The sequence below is a fragment of the Cimex lectularius genome, unplaced genomic scaffold, assembly GCF_000648675.2.
Source record: "Cimex lectularius strain Harlan isolate CLEC.00 unplaced genomic scaffold, Clec_2.1 scaffold262, whole genome shotgun sequence".
Taxonomy (NCBI): Eukaryota; Metazoa; Arthropoda; class Insecta; order Hemiptera; family Cimicidae; genus Cimex; species Cimex lectularius.
Genome location: NW_019392825.1, coordinates 435,340 through 454,700, shown reverse-complemented (window position 1 = coordinate 454,700; position 19,361 = coordinate 435,340).

Below are 19,361 nucleotides of genomic sequence, written 5' to 3'. Positions count from 1 at the left end.
TCTACACAAAAGTGCTTAATTACGACCCATTCTTTCTTATTTATATTTGATTTTTTTAGATATTTCATTTTAAGCTCAACACTTGAAAATAAACGGAGAGAAAACTTTATAAAACGTATTTTATGTTTTAATTTAAACATATTTATGATAATTGGACGTTAAATTATACGTCAACAGTCAAGGCTGAAAAGCCAATTTTTATTACAACAGAAGGTATTGAATTATCACATTCATAAGGGTTAAATGAAATTGAATTGTAACAATTCCTGGTATTTCAAAATTTTTGAAAACAATGGAGTGAATATATTGAAACCTCGAGGTGTATTTTATGTATCAAATGTTGAATTTCTCAAACCAGGTGAAGAAGTTTAAACATTTTAACCCGTAGGTAATAATTCGGCTAACTTTATTTTTAGTTTAGGCTGTTCTTTCTCTTTCTGGCTCTCTCGCAACCTCTTAAGCGCTCTCTTCCTCCATTTCTCTCTATCTCTCTGTCTTTTCTTTATACCTTCTCTCTCTCTTCTCTCTCCAAGATGTGGTTTACACAAAGCCTTTACAGGAGGTACGTGCAGTTTCCACACGCTTCTTACAAACCCAATTAACCCGAAGCCTTTCACCAGGCCACCGCAGACAAGACAAGAGAGAAATTTACTAATTCAGGCCTTATTTTAATTAATTTATATAAGAATCTTTAAAAAAACTCAAAATATATTTTAATCACATATTTTTATTCCCTTGTCTAAAAGGTGAAATTTCAATTTTCATTATTATTAAACTAAAACATAAAAATGAAACAATTTGTTTTTACGGTTGGTAATTAAGATTTATACAAACTTTGCATGGCACATTTCTTAAAAAAGTTTCAAGTAATGTTGTGCAATTTATTGGGTTGTCCGGAAAATAATGCAGGATTTTAAGTTTTCATTAAAAAAAATCTATATAAAATATTCTGTTTACGTTTACAGNTTATTTTGATTAAAGAACATTGCTTTAAAGTAACTAGTTTCTTTTTTTTTGTTTAATACCAAAATCCTGCATTATTTTCCGGACAACCCAATAGAAAAAATATTGCAACTTTCACAATTTTATTTAAATTAAATTAATATGATTTTTTAATTAATTTTAAAGATTTGGAAAGTAAAGAAATACCTCCGGCCTTTGGACTATCACATACTGAGTTTATGTATGATTTTGCCCAATCCATCAGATAAATATATTTTTACTTTATGTACGCATTAGGACGGGTGGTCTTCGAGGAAGCACACTTGCCCCATTTCTATTTTCAATATACGCATAAATACGCTGAGTGCTATTGTTTCTTGTAACTCGGACCACTCCATGACCGCTCAATCACCAACAACAGAAAAAAGTAACCGTATAGTTTACAAAATGAGGAATGAAATTAAACATAACGCAAAGGGTACAGATAAATTTTACCTCGCATAAAAGTATCTGTTCCCCATTAAATGTAGTTTTATAAACATGGTAAGCGTTGGGGTTTTACATTTTCCGTTTTGATTAAATGTAATTGTAGTCCTTAATGAAAACCTCTTTTCATACAAATTCTTGCTTTAAAAAGGAAATAGAAACCCACACACGTAGCTTGTAAATTTGAAGTAAAAATAAACGTCACAAAAATGATAGCATTATTGAACAGTTTTATTACCAAGTAAACGTCTAGTCTTCTTACTTTTCATCTGTTTATTTTTTTACTTCAAGAATAAAACATTTACTACGTTAATCTGTCGTAATCTTCTTAGAGTTAAATAAGCCATATATCACATGTTTCAGGCTCATGTCAGACTCACTAACTTAGAAAGAAGTAAATTATATATATGGGGATGGTTTCATGCTTGAATGAACAACTGAGTTATTAATTCATTGCTTTACATCCTGCAATAACAATTTCAATCACTATTCTAATTGTAATTTATCGAATAATTAAATTATAATGTCAGTTAATACTTAACAAAATTTAATTGCTAGTGTGCCTATTTCGTTGTGGCAGCATGAGAAATTGAAATAAGACCTTAAATTTTAAGCTACACTTTGTATTCAAGATTATTTATTCTTTCACTTATTAATGTATCATCGATCGGTCTATGGATGTTGAATTAAACTGAGCCTAGAACATCTTTGCAGGCCATGAACAGTTGTTGCGAAACCTCAACACTCCACAGTTGTTGACAGGAAGTAATTTTTACTTACAATAAAAATTTATCTCTCCAGAGGGTCCAACAAATTCAGAAGATAGTTAAAAAGAGGGCCGTTTTGTAAGGGGAAAAGGAGGCCAAAGTTATCTGTGAGAAAGGATTGGACATTTATTTCGGCAAATAACGTCAAAAGGGCGGCGCCGAAGGGGTTGGAGTCGTGGAATTCTTTAACCTCCCACTCAGGACCTAGAAAAATTGCCCCCTTTTCCTGCCCTTGGTCTAACTCACCTACTGACGGACCTCTGTGCTTCCATCGGCATGACCCAAATACAATTCGACTGTTTTTTTGTTCATTTGGCAACAAACCTAAAAATGAAAACGGATGTAAACATGAGAAAAAAGCGACCTTTAGCAAGCCTCATTAGTGCAAATTGTGACGTCTTTGGGAAGAGTTTTATGGCAAAGGATAACGTTGTTCAAAGTTTCATGATCGCATTTTCTGTCTAAGAAACAAACATTTATATCCTAGAAAAACATCTAGTTAATTTGCATCCTTTAAATTCGTAAATCCGGTTTAATCGTAACAAACAACTGGAAAATATAGTGTTTATTCGTGAAAAAAAACGAATTTTTGTTCCCTTACTGCGTCGTAGAAAATTTTCTTTCTCAAGGCTACTCAAAACCCTTACAAATGACAATTTACTGTTAATAACCGCGTATTTTGTAGGAATTTTGCACTACTACCTTATGGACGTGACAACTTTAAAGAATTAGGTTTTACAATTTTTACTGGATTCTTCTTTTCATTTAATTATTTTTTCCGTCCGGCTTGCGTTTTGGTATTTCGCATTTTTTTATTACCTCTATCTTTGACCTCTTACACTTTCATGCATGTCCCAAAGTCAATTAGACGATAACCCAATCTAAATTTGGCGGGTCTCATGTGTCCTTGCTATACTGCTGAGAACCTACACTTACAACTACGCTAAAATGATGTAAAATCTAAATCTAGGGTTGGAAGTACGGCAAGCTGTTCTCAATTTGCCGCCATAATTGGTTCGACAGATCTGTGGGTGTTCGAAATTCCGCACCGAACTTGTGATCGCACAGACCCACGCAAAAAAAATACATTCACACAACCGTGACACCACTGACACCTTAATTTTACAAATATATACACGGCTAAATAACCTACTCTACTTTGGATTGTCTGTGTCCGTTTCCATCACAAACATACTGCAACTTTCGCGCTAATATTCACACATAATTAAGGATATTATTTAAATCAACTGCCTGTTGCATTCCATTCTATACTGTACAAAACCGTGAACGTTTATCTGTTTCAGGTACCGTATCAACTTTTTATTTTAAACACTATTGTGGTTTAAAAGTTTTTATAGATCTGCTGGCAGGCCACATATTCTGGAGCTAAATCCTCTCATTCTGGTAATATAAATGTTTTACTGATAGAGACATGGGGATAGGGATAAGAAAGGCGGCCACAAGGCCTACTGCACCTCGACCTAAATAGATCTATTTTGCTCCTCCGTTAATTATAACTCACTGGCCATCTTCAGGCTATTAGCCAGCCTCCACAGCTTTGCCAGCGGTTCCTTGGTGTAGGATATTGCTTGTGGTTTTTCTTGTCTTATTTGCAAGAACCTGCACCTACATAGGCATTCGCAGAAACATAAAAAGTGTGTTCTGCGGTCTCTTCCTCTTCCTGGCAGTAACTGCACAGTGTTTCTTCTTTCTGTACTCCTATCTGGTGCATGTGTTTTCTTTAGTGGCAGTGCCCCGGCAGGATGGTTAGGGATGCGATTTTAGGGTAAAAATCGCTGAGGAATAGCTCTCGGTAAGGGTCCCGAGAGCAAGTCGACTGGAGAAGCCTTGCGGATTTCGGCGAGATGCCGCAGAAGGGGAGTTGATTTTCTTCACCTGGCCTTTATTACCAAGAGAAGTCGAGCGTGTGTAAGGGATCTCGGTCCATCCATTCATTTCTGAAATCTTCGCTACTGGCCTGGCCACGGAGGAGAATAAAACCAAATAGAAACCGCAAAGTAAATAAAACCAAATGGAAACCTTGTTGTTTCTCCAAAGTGGTCTGAGCATAGTGGTGGAGTACTGTCTCTTGGCTCTGGGGGCAGTGGTTGGCTCTATATTCTAGGGTCCCCGTCGCTCACCAAAGGGCAACCAACGAGGAAATTGAATCGATTAACTATCCTCAAAGTCACCGAACTCGTGTGGGAGAAGACTCTAACCGGAGTGGGTGTAGGAACAACCCTTGAGTAGTAACAGGTACCTGCGGGAACCTGCCACAGCTCGTCTGGGCTTCCGAACCCATGAAGGGCTATTGCGAAGAAAGGGAGCCTATGACGGCGGGTAGTATGGGCGGGTGCCTCGCGCCCAGTTGGCTATCTGACCGTTCTGGGTCTCAAGAGAGGCAGCGGAAGGCGTAGCCCACGTTATCTGGGTTNCGTCTTTGACTCGAGTATGCTTTGCATTGTTGTGCGTATGACCGGCGTGGTACCCTTGGGGAAGCTAAGGATCGGACCACCTAGGCTAGACCTATGACGTCCCTCGAATGCATGCAGCAGGTGTAGGCTGAGCTCGATAAGAGACTTTTTACCGTAGACTGTGCTCATCTAGGGGGTGGGTAGCAATCCCACTATAATCCGAAACCGCTGTCGGGGCGTTCCCGAAAGTTTCGACGCTAGAGGAGCCTCTACACTCAGAGAGATAGAGTCGCCTTCTCTATCTAGGGAATACGCGAGGGGGGGGACGGGCTGATGTATTTTGGCCCGTTAGCCCCTCGCGTGCGGCGTACGACCCGACGCACAATGCGGGCCCGACCATTCGGAGTGGACAAGCGGAGAGCGTGGCTACCGACACTTAGGGGCCGGGACACCACTACACCAACGCTGCGGCGGTAACACTATTCCGTCGTATGTGGAGGTGCGTCAGCTCTCATCTTGAGAATCAAAACGCCCGATAAGGCCATGAGCCAGGTGCGGACGTTAAAGATCCTCTTGTCTTGCTGACGATGAGTAATCGGGAACCGAACTGCCCCGTCAGGAGTCCAAACAGAATCGTGATTCGGTTGCGGTTGCCTTCCAGCAATTCTTTTGTAAGTTGTGCAGATGATCCTTCTATGAATCTCTTCGCGTGCCTCAATCGTGTGGTATTGTTTCACCAGGGTTTGGTCTCATTAAGGATCCATTTTAAGATGTATCGTCTTTTGTGGCAGATTGCTAAGCCGCAGTATATATTTTACCCCACAAAAAGCCTAGGCGCGTCAATATGATCAAACTACACAGCCATACTATTGATTATTACCTAATATATTTTTTCTCTTTTTTGTCATTTCGTTTTTTTAAATTACATATTTATTTTTCAGGTTCAACCAAAACTCAAAAATTCTTCACGTTTTGAACGAAATCACACACAAAAATTTACATATTCCTTATGTCCTTAAAGCCATTCGATCCATTTCAGAAAAATTCGCATAAATCTTCCTATCACTACAAACCCATTTGTTAATTCTGAAAAATTATTTGATAAAATATATGTTGTACTGTAAAAACTAATAATTAATACCTGTTATTTCAAAATTAAAATAGCATCTAACAATTCGAGGTTTATACAATTGTGGTGATAACTACGTTGGAAATTGTGTCTCGTGGTGCTAGTTATCGTTCAATAGCAGATTCATCATCTCCGATCACCCTGATATTTTTTCACGCGCTTTTCCCTATCTGGCAATTATTCATGCCATTTAAAACGAAGTATTGCCCATAAACGAATGACAGAGCGTTGACTGTCCATCAGATATTCCAGTATCCAGGTTTTATCTTTCGATTACCCAAAAATTTGTATTCGAGAGTTTTCTAGGGTGCAGAAAACCAATATGTGTTCCTTTTTGGCTATAAAAGTACTGAACTTACATACTGAAAAATGAAAATAATCAATAATAGGGCCCGCGGCTATGGGTTCTTCTCTACTCTAGAAATTTTAAATTTTAAACTTTTAAATTAATTTCAAAACAGTGAATTTGCGCGAATCTATGGAAATAAAATTACATAATTATTTTGTGAAAAAGCGAGTGAGGAATGTTGGTCCCCTATGCATATATTTTTCAATAGCATAACCATACATCCTGCATTGAAGTGTAGTTCTGCAGGAAACGTCATTGAGAAGGTGTCATTGATTAATAATTTTCAATGGGATATTGTAAAATTATGTTTTAATTTCCGGCTTTGTCACTAGCTAGTGATTCAGCATCATCTATGGAAACACCAGTAATAGTTTCCCCTGGTAGTGGTTTTACAAGAAGATATTTGATTTTTTTTCACTTATCATTTCTATCTGTTAATAGGGGTATTCACTGCGGTGGTTGTAATTTTATTGGGCCAGTAGGGACCAGTTTTCCAGACTAATTAATTCTATCAAAATTTATTTTCGTTTCAGGCGGATATCCGGAACAAAGTGCTTAATTAAACTCAACCACTGACATAACTGAGGGTCTGACCTTACGGGTATTCACGACATTTGAGTTAACCCTGCTAACTCTGTTAGGTCCTGCTGGATCGAGAAAAATATTACGTAGACTTATAAGAAACGGCTAGTTAACATTGCTCGATCTTACAGGCCCTGGGCAAGAGATAAGATGTTAGGTCGAAAATGTAGTCACATTGCTATCCGTTAGGGCGAAGGTAACCAACATGGCAGCCATGAATTTAACAGCTGTTTTTTGTTTAAACGTATTTTTATTCTCAAAAACGGATTAATTAAATCAGACCAATACATTTCTTTTGTCAATTTCTGACCTGTCCCTATACTATCATTCATATTAGACACATCCACTATCCTATATAGATGCAGGCTGTTAGATGTTAGGATACACGTTAGGTTATGTCGGTACGAATTGAAGCGTTTCATTTGTTAGTACTTTGCGAGTGCATAGGTAGCATTTTGAATGAAAGAATTGCTTAATTTTCCTTTTTTATTAACTTCTGGCATCTTACAATTTAACACGAAACAAAACCATAACAAACAACAACAAGCCTTCAAGAACTGTTTTAGCTTTACTTTCGGTTCTACCAGTCGCCATGCGCAGCATTGCTGAAAAATTAACATTTAGCATGCTAAGAAAAGAAGGGGGCGTTCACGATCTTACTGGACATTTCAATATTCGGGTTAACACGAGTTAACACGTTACAAACATCGTGAATACCCCTCATCTTCTTCATTATGTTACTAATTTCTTTCTCAAATCTAATGGATAAAACTCATCAATTAAATTATGGCATAACATTTCCTGGTGTACTTCATGTTTTTTTAATGATATAATTTCCGAGATCTAATGACCAATCCGAGAATCCAATAAACTCGGACAATTTTAATTTGCTGAAAGCTATTCAATAACTAACTAATTTTTAAGTATGCTTTATAAATTTGTCTCCTATCTCATTTATCTGCGACTGGTAAAACCTGCCGAAAGCCCTGCTCAGTATAAAAAATTTAAAAAATTTGGATAATTACATACATGCTAATATAGTTAGGGCAATCATCGACGCATCCCTGGTGAAAATGTCTGTTTCTTGGATAGTCTGTTTTATTTTACGTTACCAGTTCAGTGTGACTAAATTTAATGTGTGGTGATTAGTGACCGTTAATCGATATTTATTTAGAAATCGTCAGATGCGGTCTGGTGTGATGTAGGTTTCAGAAAAACATTTTATTTATCAAGAGTCTCTCGACACGACCCGCAAGAATGGCACAATTACATAGAAGACAAACACTTTGAGCCCTGAAGATGATCTCAATAAAGATCGAAACGTTGACACGATAAAGAAAATGTTGTCTCACGATTTCTAAATAAAAAACTAAATTTAATGGTAACCCGAATGTTTTGTTTCCTGTCCATGTCCGTATGGGAGAAAAACTGCTAAAACTGCCTGCCCCAAGCTATGGTTGCAACTTTTTTGATCAATTATCTGATGCAATTGTTTATAAATTTCAAATTTGGCTTGTTTTGTAGAAATAACTCTTACATACAATATATTATATGACATGGTTTCTTAAAGTTTAAACTAAAGAAATAGTGAGAGAAGTAAAAAAAATTATTAAAACGTTAGGTTTTCTCTCTCCCTATGCTTTTCTCTTTCTACACTATTAAAGTCGTAAAGGTCCTTCTTTCTCTCACCCTTCAGCTAAAACTTTTTTAATATTATAGTAAGATTTATATTTTATTTTAATATTTTCGTGCGTCCTAAGACCCACTGTCATGAATACACTTATCGGCGTATACTATTTTCGACATGTTAATTTTTTTTTTTTTTCAATAAAATTGGTGTTCCCGCTTCAGTAGTCACCCCTTATTTTGGATACGCGTGTCCTGCACTCTTACACTTTAATTATAATTACAAGAAGAAATCGTTAAGGAAAATGAAGCTCAAAACGTGAAAATATAAGGGGCTAAATGGTCATAACAAAAAATTAATGGACCTTTGCCAACAAAACTTTTTACATGAAAAACTTCAGAAATGGTTTACGGCCCGGCCGAGCTTTTATGAGTCAAGCTATAAAATTGAATTAAATATCGTTTTTTTTGGCGAGTCTTCAAATTGTCTCAGAATTAAAATTATATACGTGTATACGGTTTCAAAGTTACACTGAACAAAATTAAATTAATTAAATGCGGGTGATAAAAGGGGACTCATTTTTGTCTGTTAAAGGTCAAGCGTTTGTAAAAGGATAGTCGTTAATTAAGCTTCATAACTTTTTTTAAATTTATACAGTCTCTGATGATTACATTCTTTTTCACGGTGATTTTAATATATTTAAACGGTAAAGTTCTAAATTATTATTATTTCCTATATAAAATGGCAACATCGGAACTGGGTTCAAATTACAAAATATATTTTCCAATGATCCACTTTCTAGAGAAAAGTTTCTATTTCGGTTTTACCTTTTTCTTAAGATGATAATACCAATACCAATGGCCAGGGAAGAGACCATGGGCATGCTCTATTACTGCCTGCTGAATGCGAGATCAGTTGCAAATATTTTTTTAATTGTTTACGACTTATATTTTTTTCTTTTTCAAACTCAATTGTTCAAGTTCTACATTGAGGTATTGTGGATATTTAAATTAAATATAAAGTTTAATTGCACTTTAATAATCGAAAACATAAATGTTATATCTGTTATTGTCAACATTTTGAATAAGATTGGTAATTTTTTCCTATTTTATTATTATTGCGAAACAAAAAAAAAAATTAAAATAATGTAGTGAAATGATTTAGAAAACGTGGTTTTAAATTGCCTTATACTATTTTTAGTCAAAATGGTTTATGATTATCTTCAATTGATGCTTTTAAGATAATTACTTAAAAGGATAAAAGTCTCCTTTTTTTAGGAGGTCACAACAGAACGAAAATTCTTTAAGTTTTTGCCGAGCTTTCGACGATTATATCGCCATCATCAGGGCCTATTTATTTTAAGAAAAAGCATAATTGTTTTTTTTAAATGATACAATATGTTCTAACTGCGATATTTTCCTAAAATAAATAGGCCCTGATGATGACGATATGATCGTCAAAAGCTGGGCAAAAACAGAAAGAATTGTCGTTCTGTTGTGATCTCACCGGAGATCCTTTTTTCCAAGAAGTTCTCCGTTTTGTCTTAATAAAAAAATTTCAATACTGTTAATCTGTAATATTTTTATTCTAAGAAACTCTTTTTTCGTTACAAAATATCTTTACGTTTATACTTTGTTTCCTTTATCTTTAAGTACGATACATGGCGTTTAAATACAGTTTGAATACAAATTGATAATATCTGCAATAAAAATAATAGGTTTTATGTAAAGACATAACATGTTTTCGTATCTTGATGATGACAGCGAAATATGGTCCGCGGTTCTGAATTAAAAAAAATACCACACATTTCTCAGTGAATTCGATTTGAACAGATATAATTTCTCCTTCTGTTCAACTGTTTTACATTATATTTTGTAAAGAATTTTTTTGAATACCTCCTTCTCAAGAAAAGCATGTTTAAATAGTTCCAGAAAGATGAAGAAATTGCGAAACATTTCCTGAATTGGTGTGAAATTGTATGTAAGGTAAATTTTCTACTCCTGGGAGAAGTAGAAATGAGCCTATGGCGGAGCTTTCGGATATGATGAAAAGCTTTAATCTTAACGAAGAGCTCTACATGATAATGGGACTGCACAACAGGCAAATAATCGTCGCGGTTTAGGGGCGTCGGTGGTAGCAACGGTTAAAGCCAGAAACACACTTACCCGATGCTACGCCATGCGACGCTACCCGATGCTACCCGACGCAAATCCAAACTCCGATTTTCCATAAGGTTGCATTACCCGTGCACATCTGCCCGATGCTTTGCTACGCTACATTACTCTACGCTCTGCGATCCCCACTGTCCAGATTGTCGTCGGGTCGCATCGAGTACAGTCGAAGACAAAAGAACCGGACACATATATTTTTATTCAAACTACATGTATTACAACATACTTATTTTAATATAAACCAAATTAACTGTGATTAAAAATTAATCAGTTTTTATTTAAACAATTAATTTTAATGGTTTGGTAGAAAATTAATCAAAACACCGGAATACGATTTTTTGATATAATGAATTTAACTAACAATTTATTTTACTCGCTTCGGCGGTACATATACTAAAATTGGAACAATTTATTACACGGTTTTGCTCATAAAATTTAATTAAAAATTTATTTCATAGTTTTGCTCGTAAAATTACACCATTTTGTAATGTCGGGTAGCATCAGAACAGGACACTCATATTTTTTGTAGTTTATTTCAAACTAAGTACATGTAATTTTGTCGTTATATTAATTACATGTTGTTTTAATGTAAATCAAATTAAACGAGATCAAAAATGCATAAGTTTTATAAACATTGTTTAATTACGATGGTTAGGAGTAACTTTATTTAAAACAATTAAGTTTAACGAACAATTTATTAGATGGTTGTGCTCATAAAATTTAACTAATAATTTATTACAAGGTTTGCTCAAAATAGTGCATTAAGAACAAACGATGCGTTGCGATTGTGATCGTGAATATTGTGAGAAACGCTGTGGACTGTACGCGACGTGTGCTTGCGTCGGATAGACGTGCACACCCCACCAAAACGTGGCAAGGCGTCGGGTAGCATCGGGTAAGTGTGTTCCCGGCTTAAGGCGTTGTCGCGGCGACTAACTGTAAGGTAAAGGTCGACAAAAGTAATCAAATAAAAAGTTTTAACCTTTAACTATTTGTAAGGATGTAAATTCAAAGCCCAAGTAAGGAATATATTTCTCGAAAGCTGTACGAAAGAGCTGATGTTTTGTTTTCTTATGAATTTGCCTTGTTCTTGATCTTTTATATACACATAAAATGAAGACTAAATTAACTGGCGGACATTTCTGTTACAAACAAAATTTCAATATTTAGATCGGAAAAATTTAGGGCAGAGGTCCCCCATGGAAGCATTCTCGGTACAATACATCACGTTCTATTTACCAGCTTTTTACACTTTAAACTACTTACTTTTTCTGAGAAAACTGGTGGCGTAATAATTGCAACGTTTGCAAACTACCGAATGATTGTACACCAAAAGCTTTTAAAAGGGTTTCAAAAATATAAATCAGTCGATTTGAGATTCGAATAACATATATGCTTACATACATATAGTTTTCAAAAATAAAAAACTGGACCATATTCTGATGGTTAAGGTGGTGTAACCTTACAATACACAATCAAATACTAATGTAAAAAGATCTTTCACATGGGATTCAACTGTGAGGTCGTACCAAACTAAGTATTATAAAATAATACAAACAGTAAAAAATTCTGGAAACATATCAGTTGAGATTTATTCAATTTCAATTGAAGCTTCTCCCTCGACTTTTCACATCAGTCATTTATTTGTAGAGCGAAGGACAGGGCTAATTTTGTGTCACCAGCCACCAAAGCCGCAGCATCATCAGAAAAATACGTCACCTTTATCTCAGAATAAATAATGTAGTGTAACGGACCCCATCCACTTCCTTGTGGAACTCCAGCATAATTGGATTTTTGGAGAGATCGAGTCTTTGTATTTTACAAAAAAGAAAGATTGGTAAGCCATAAGAGGATCAGTCGATAGTACGCATCAGGGGTATAGTTTTTATTTTTGTGAGAAAGCCACGATGCCAAACTCTGTCGAAAGCCTTTTCAACATTTCCAGCACTTTAGAATAACGGTAAATAATTTATTGAACGATAACTGTCTGTATTGTTCCTTGTTTACCGGGGATTGTTGTTGGTAAGTAGTCCAGCCTAATAATTGCATTCTTATTCATATTTTTTGGGGAGAGGTAATAGGTCTTAATGTGACCACAAGGTTTTTTGTTCGGAGAGCGCCCGATACCATTTTTAACTTGCCCCAGAGTGAAAAAATCGTAGTGCGGAGATAGTTGCAAGGGTTCTTTTACTATTTGTGTGACTTTGTCTGTAATGTTTTGAAATATTGCCATATTTGATTGAAATTGCTGTTGTAATATGTCGGCAAAGATCTCACGTTTTGAAGGGAGGAATAGACCGTTTTCTAGTTTAAGGGGTGGTATATCACTACCCTCTTTTGTGAGAATTTTTTTCCATAATGGTCCCGTCAGAGTGTCTAGCAAAAATAATTCTTGTTCAACAGCTTTATATTGCACCTCAGGAAGAGCTATTTTTAACTCACGTGTCGCTCTGTTAAATGCTGTTTTGTTTTCAGGGAACCTGGTGCATTCCCGAAGTTTACGCGCTTTTTTCCTGTAGTTCGTTTATGTACTTTGTGAATACTGTCCAATTACGTTTATGGTACTTTTGATCATCAGTCCTTGCATTGGCAGTTATCTGGATATTTCGGTATAAGCGAGGAGATTACCTGATCAATATCTTGAGGAATCTTCAAAGGGATGTACAGCTCTGTTTGATGTTCATCTCCACCAAGCCAGGTGAGTGAAATTTCAGTCAAAAGCTTTTTAAAATTAATTTGGGTGAATATAATATTAAAGGATATCTACCCATTTCCACTATAATTGGTTTGGCCAGATGATAGTTCGTTGATAACAACCGGCTTATTGTACTATTGTTGAATTGACTTTCCTATACGCGCGTTACGTGTCCACTATAACTGGTGGGCGTGTTGTCAATCGCTCTCTATCCGAACCATAATTTCGCGAGGTAATTGCCCTTTCTTTGATCGGAAATTATCTGTGATAGCTGAACAAAGAAACGGTGTACCGTTACCAAGAACCCGCTACAAAATAAGTGAGAAATATTAAATTGAATTTCATCATATTTCGGACTGGAGATCGCCTGGATCAACCGGCTAAGATCAAGGTCACCGATTACAACAGGGTATAGTACGTACTCAAGCTGAGTTTACATCGATAACCGACGCCCGACACTCTTTCTATTTATCAAATGGCTCTACAACTAAGCGACCTAGAACAAAAACTTAAAAATGAAATTAAAGAGGATATGGAGCAAGTAGTAAAACACGAAATTAATAAACTAAATATACCATCAATTATAAAATAATAAAATGACAAAATTGAACGCATTGAAAAATAAAATAAAGATCTCAGGCAAATTATCGCAAGACAATATTTTCTATACGAAAAAGACCGACGCCAAAATAACCTCCTCTTCTTTGGTATAAAAGAGAAGGTCGTAGAAGATCCCACAGACCTTACAAACATGATACTTGATTTGTGCAACAAAGTAATTGAGGTGAAACTAACTGAAGAAGAAATCAACAGCGCTAAAAGATTGGGAAGACCATAAAACCGAGAAGATAGACCTATTGTCATCTCTCAGGCGACCTATAGTAAGAAATTGCAACTATTACGAAATTCAAAGAAACTGAAAAGCATCAATATATTCATTTCACATGACTATGATAAGAAAACGAAAGAACATCGTAACAAGCTAAGGGAAATCAGCAAAATGCTCTACTCAAACGGAGTTACATCCAAACTCACTTCGAAAGGCCTGCTCATTAATGAAAAATTGTATCCCTACGAAGAGGCACAACAGCTCCTTTCGAACACGGAATGCTTGGCAATGCTGGATAGACAAATGGACTGGGAAAATCCTCCTGACGAGGGTAAGAAGAAGAGGAAGCGGGTAGAAGCTGCAAACAAAAGCAAAAATATAAAGGACTTTCTTCGTCCCACCAAGCAAAGTCTTATCACTCAGCCCACTGCAGATCAACGACTTCAGCATGCAGCAGCTCATCCGTCCCGAAAAGGCACAGAACTCTCATCACTTCAAGGATTCAACAACAAAGAAGATGAAGGCAACCGAAACAATTAAGATTATCGCCTACAATATTACAGGACTACACGGTAAACAAAATAATGTTAAGTTCCGGAGCTTTCTCGAAGAATTCGATATATTTATTCTGCTTGAAACTTTTGTTTACAATAAAAACAGCTTTCTTAATTTTAAATCAAAACTGCCAGAGTATTAGCTAATGTGGGAATTTACAGAAAAAAAGTGTAAATATGGTAGAGCAAGGGGGGGCAAGGTTATTGGTATAAGAAGGCACAAAAATAGTGACAATAACTTATTTTTTTCGAGAATATCAAATTTGGATATAACAGGTCAAAAACATGGATCAGAATATATATATATATTGTACCTATCTATTTAAACTATAATAATTGGTTATCAGACTTTAATAAATTATGTAATCTAATGACGCAGGAAAACACTAATAAAAACTTCATATTAATTGGAGACTTCAACAGTAGAATATGTAATGAACAAACAATCTCAAAACATGTTTTGCCTCACCCACACTGCCTCACGAGTGAATAAAGATTTTCAAAAGATAACTGTATAAATTCAAAAGGAAAAATGCTACTAGAACTATTTGAGGACAATGTCATAATTCTAAATGGACGGGCAGAAGGAGACAAACATGAGTAATGTACATTTATTAGCGCTCAGGGTACCTCTGTTATAGATTTATGTGGAGTTTCCATAAATGCTCTCTCTTATGTCAAACATTTTGAAGTCTGTCAGGAAATATTCTCGCAACACCTTCCTATTTGTCTGAAACTTGAACTCCAAAATGCGAGATTGTCGACTACTGAGAAAACACTCCCCTTGTTGCCTAAATTAAAACGGAAACCACAAAACAAGAAAACATATCAAGAAAACGTTATTGATGTACTAAAAAAACGAATCTGGACAGAAAACCCAAATAACATAGTAAACAACATATACAATTGCATCTATGAAAGTGTACCCTGCAATCATAATAAAAACGAATGCAAATATAAAAATAAATGGTTTGGTAATGAGTGTAAACAAACATGATCTAAGGTGTTTAACTTGCTAAAGCTATTTCAAAAAACGAACTCTGATGTAGTTAGAAATCAATATATGCTGGTGAATAAATATTACAAAATCCTTTGCGAATAAAAAAAGAAAGAATATAATGAAAAATGTGTCGATATTTTTAAAAGAGTAAAGGATATAAAAGAATTCTGGGAAACAGTTAGGAACTTTACTAGCAAATCTTATATCTGCGCTAGAAATATTCCAATGCAAGAATGGGTTGAACACTTTTCAAGATTATTTAATCCACTATCACCCAGTGTGCGAGTAAGTAAGCAATGGTCGAAAATGAAAGATTACAAGCTCCCTTTACTGAAGGGGACTTGCGTAGAGTATTACAACGCTTGAAAGATAATAAAGTTCTAGGTATTGACCGAATTAGCTACGAATTTTATAAAAACGCTCCTAAACCACTACTTTCAAAACTTCTAGATTTATTTAACTCGATATATTCTTTAGACCAGGTGCCTGATAGCTTTAAAAACTCAGTTATCTTCCCAATTTACAAAAAAGGAGACGCGGCCAATGTCACTAATTGTAGTGGTCTGACTTTCGGAAATACCATTGGGAAAATCTTCTGCAGCATGCTCATGGATAGACTGACGGACTGAACAGAGCAAAATGGGATACTCAAAGAATTCCAAGCGGGGTTCCGGAAATATTACTCTTCTGTAGGCAATATATTCAATTTAACAAGCATAATAAACATTAAAATAAGTACCAAACGTGGCAAAGTCTTTTCATTTTTTGTGGATTTTTCAGCGGCATTCGATCGGATAGATAGACGGGCCTGCTTCCATAAACTTAGGTTAATGGACGTTTCGTCTAAAATGGTCAGAATCCTCAGAGGCCTTTATGCTGATACCTCTGCACGGGTTTGGGGTAAAAATTGACTCTCAAACAGATTCGCAACAGAAACAGGCGTGAAACAAGTTTGCGTTTTAAGCCCGCTGGTGTTTGCCATGTTTATAAATGATCTTGAATATAGCTTGGAGGGCGGAATCAACATCTTAGCAAAATGTATAACGCTATTAGCATATGCAGATGATATTGCATTATTAGCCTCGGATAAACGCACCTTACAAAAAATGATAAACCAATTAGAAAAATACTGTAACCTGTGGAACCTGTCAGTAAACCTGGCAAAATAAAAAATTATGGTTTTCCGGAATGATGGTAAATCAGGGAAAAACGAGAAATGGTGGTATGGTGCAAACTGGTGATTCTGACATCTGGGTCTTCTCTAAGAAAACATTACAAATACATGATTGTATTTAATGCTATATGCAGGTCCACCTTGTGTTATGGGGCCCAGATGTGGGGATATAAGTACCAAGATATTATAGAAAAAGTGCAAAGATCTTACCTCAAAAGAATTCTAAACCTACCGTCATACACGCTTAACTATGTGCTCTACCTAATTACACCTATTTTCCTATATACACTAAAACTACACCTCAGTTATATAATTAGGTGCCTCTAGTTGACCCCTGACAGATACCCACACTACCTAACAAAGTATTATGGCAAAAAAATCTACTCTGCTTTAGGGAATATAGCGAGATTGGAAAGGCACATGGTATTTCTCTCCAACCATTACTCAACTCAAAACAAACAATCAATGATATAATGAAAAAATTTAAAGCCAATATAAAAGACTCGTACGTAGAGAAAGCATGTAATTCCTTAAATCACCCCCAATTTAAAACTATCCTAAATTGTAATTCCCTAATGTCGTGGTCCGCTTGACCAATTAAATCATTACAATTAATTATGGTTTTTAGTTGAGATGAAAAAAAGTTAAGGGCACGAGCGGGATTCGAACCCACGATCTTCGGCTAGATACGCCGCTGCTCTACCACTTGAGCTATCGTGACCTCGATCCACTCGGACATCAAATTCCTATCTCAAGAAAACTCACAAGGTGGGGTTGAGATAGGAAGTTGATGTCCAAGTGGATCGAGGTCACGATGGCTCAAGTGGTAGAGCAGCGGCGTATCTAGCCGAAGATCGTGGGTTCGAATCCCACTCGTGCCATTAACTTTTTTTCATCTCAACTAAAATCCTTAACTAAATTGTAATGCTTACCTGCGCACAAACAACAATCTTGAAATGAGCTGGTTTATGAAAATAAGATGTGAATTATTAAATCTAAATATGTACAAATTTGGCCAGATCAATAAGCTATGTTCTTTATGCAATAAAAACGAAGAGGAAAGCATTACACATTTCATTGCCCACTGCTCAATTCTCTCTGAATTTAGAAATGCTGATATTTGGAAAGTGCTTTCTAACTAAAGAAGAGTTGCTTGTATACTTACGAAGACAAAAAGACTAGTCCAAATTAATCGAGCATTGTAGAATGGCATGGAAGTATAGAGAGAGGTTAATACAAGAATTTAATTATGATTAAATCTTCACCACACTTGTTTAGCTTAATATTAAAGAACAATTTATTAGAGTAATTTTAATAGCATGTAAAATGACATTATAACTGTTTTATGTTGCTATTGTTTAAATTTATTTTATTTATTTATTTTACTTTTATTCATTTTATTTATTTTTTTGCATGAATTTTATCATTAAACTAGTGTTAAGATAAGTTCTTAATTAATACTACATTCTATTGCTTTGTTAAAACATTTATTGTTTATACTATTTATATATAGATGTGCGTCCTCCCCTGACGGTCTTGTGACAATGGGAAATGCCTGCTTAAACATACATATCCAGATTAAACAACATATTGTCAAATAATATAATTAAAGGCAATTTATTATTATCATTATTATTAATTGATTTTCTTGTAAATGTGCCCAGTATGTCTTGTCGCTCTGAAATGAACGTTGGTTCAATTGGGTATATCGGCTCTAAGGTAAGCTGATTAATAATTGAAGTCCTGTTCCGAATTGATTGGCCAGATTAGATCCTCACGGTGGACGCTTAGAGTTAAAATCTCCCCTAATGAATGCAAAACTATCTTCGAGCTAATGATGTTTGAACTTAGTGCTTTGATGGCTGCTTGTTTCTTTCTTTGCTACAGATTTCAATTGCATGTACTTCAGACTGGATTATACTGGTAAATTTTCCCATGGGTTCTGAGAATTTGTTTTCAAGACCGAATACCTCCGCCCCATAACCTCCTGCGTTCTAGACCCATCAGGGTACTAGAAGATTGTACCACCCTCAACGGAGGAGTTTCTCCGTCCATTCATTTTCGTACCTAAAATTGGTTGAAGATTTTGTTTGAACTCAAACCTCCTTTTTAAGTAGTGTCTTGTGGTAGTATCGCATGTTACTGCATTAGAATTTAAATTTATATTATGTTTTCATGAAAATAAATCATTTGTATTTAAATATGTGTCATCTTTCTTATTGGTGAAGTGGAAAGGGATTGGTCCTGCGTTTCGAATTACAAAAAGTCCGACCGTTCGGAGAAATTTGCATATTTCTTTATTCATGAACACAATGGAATGAATGTATTCGAAATGATGTAGACGAGTTGGAGGGTTACATTTGACTTGTAGTCATTCTACTCGCAGCCCTCTCAATTCGTGTTCACTCAATCTCTTCCGCCCTCTCACGACCGCATTGACAACTTGTTGGGAGCCCTTAAAGCCTTTCGTATAAACGCCCTCAAAAGTGACAAAAAAAGACAGCTCTTTTAATCTGTAATATCATTGAGGAGCGTTAAAGCACCATTTCAGTGAATGACAATATAAACTGTTTAAACGTAATAATTTTCTGAAAAAATGTTTGTATATTAATTGAATGATTTTTTCTTATAAAAATCAACGC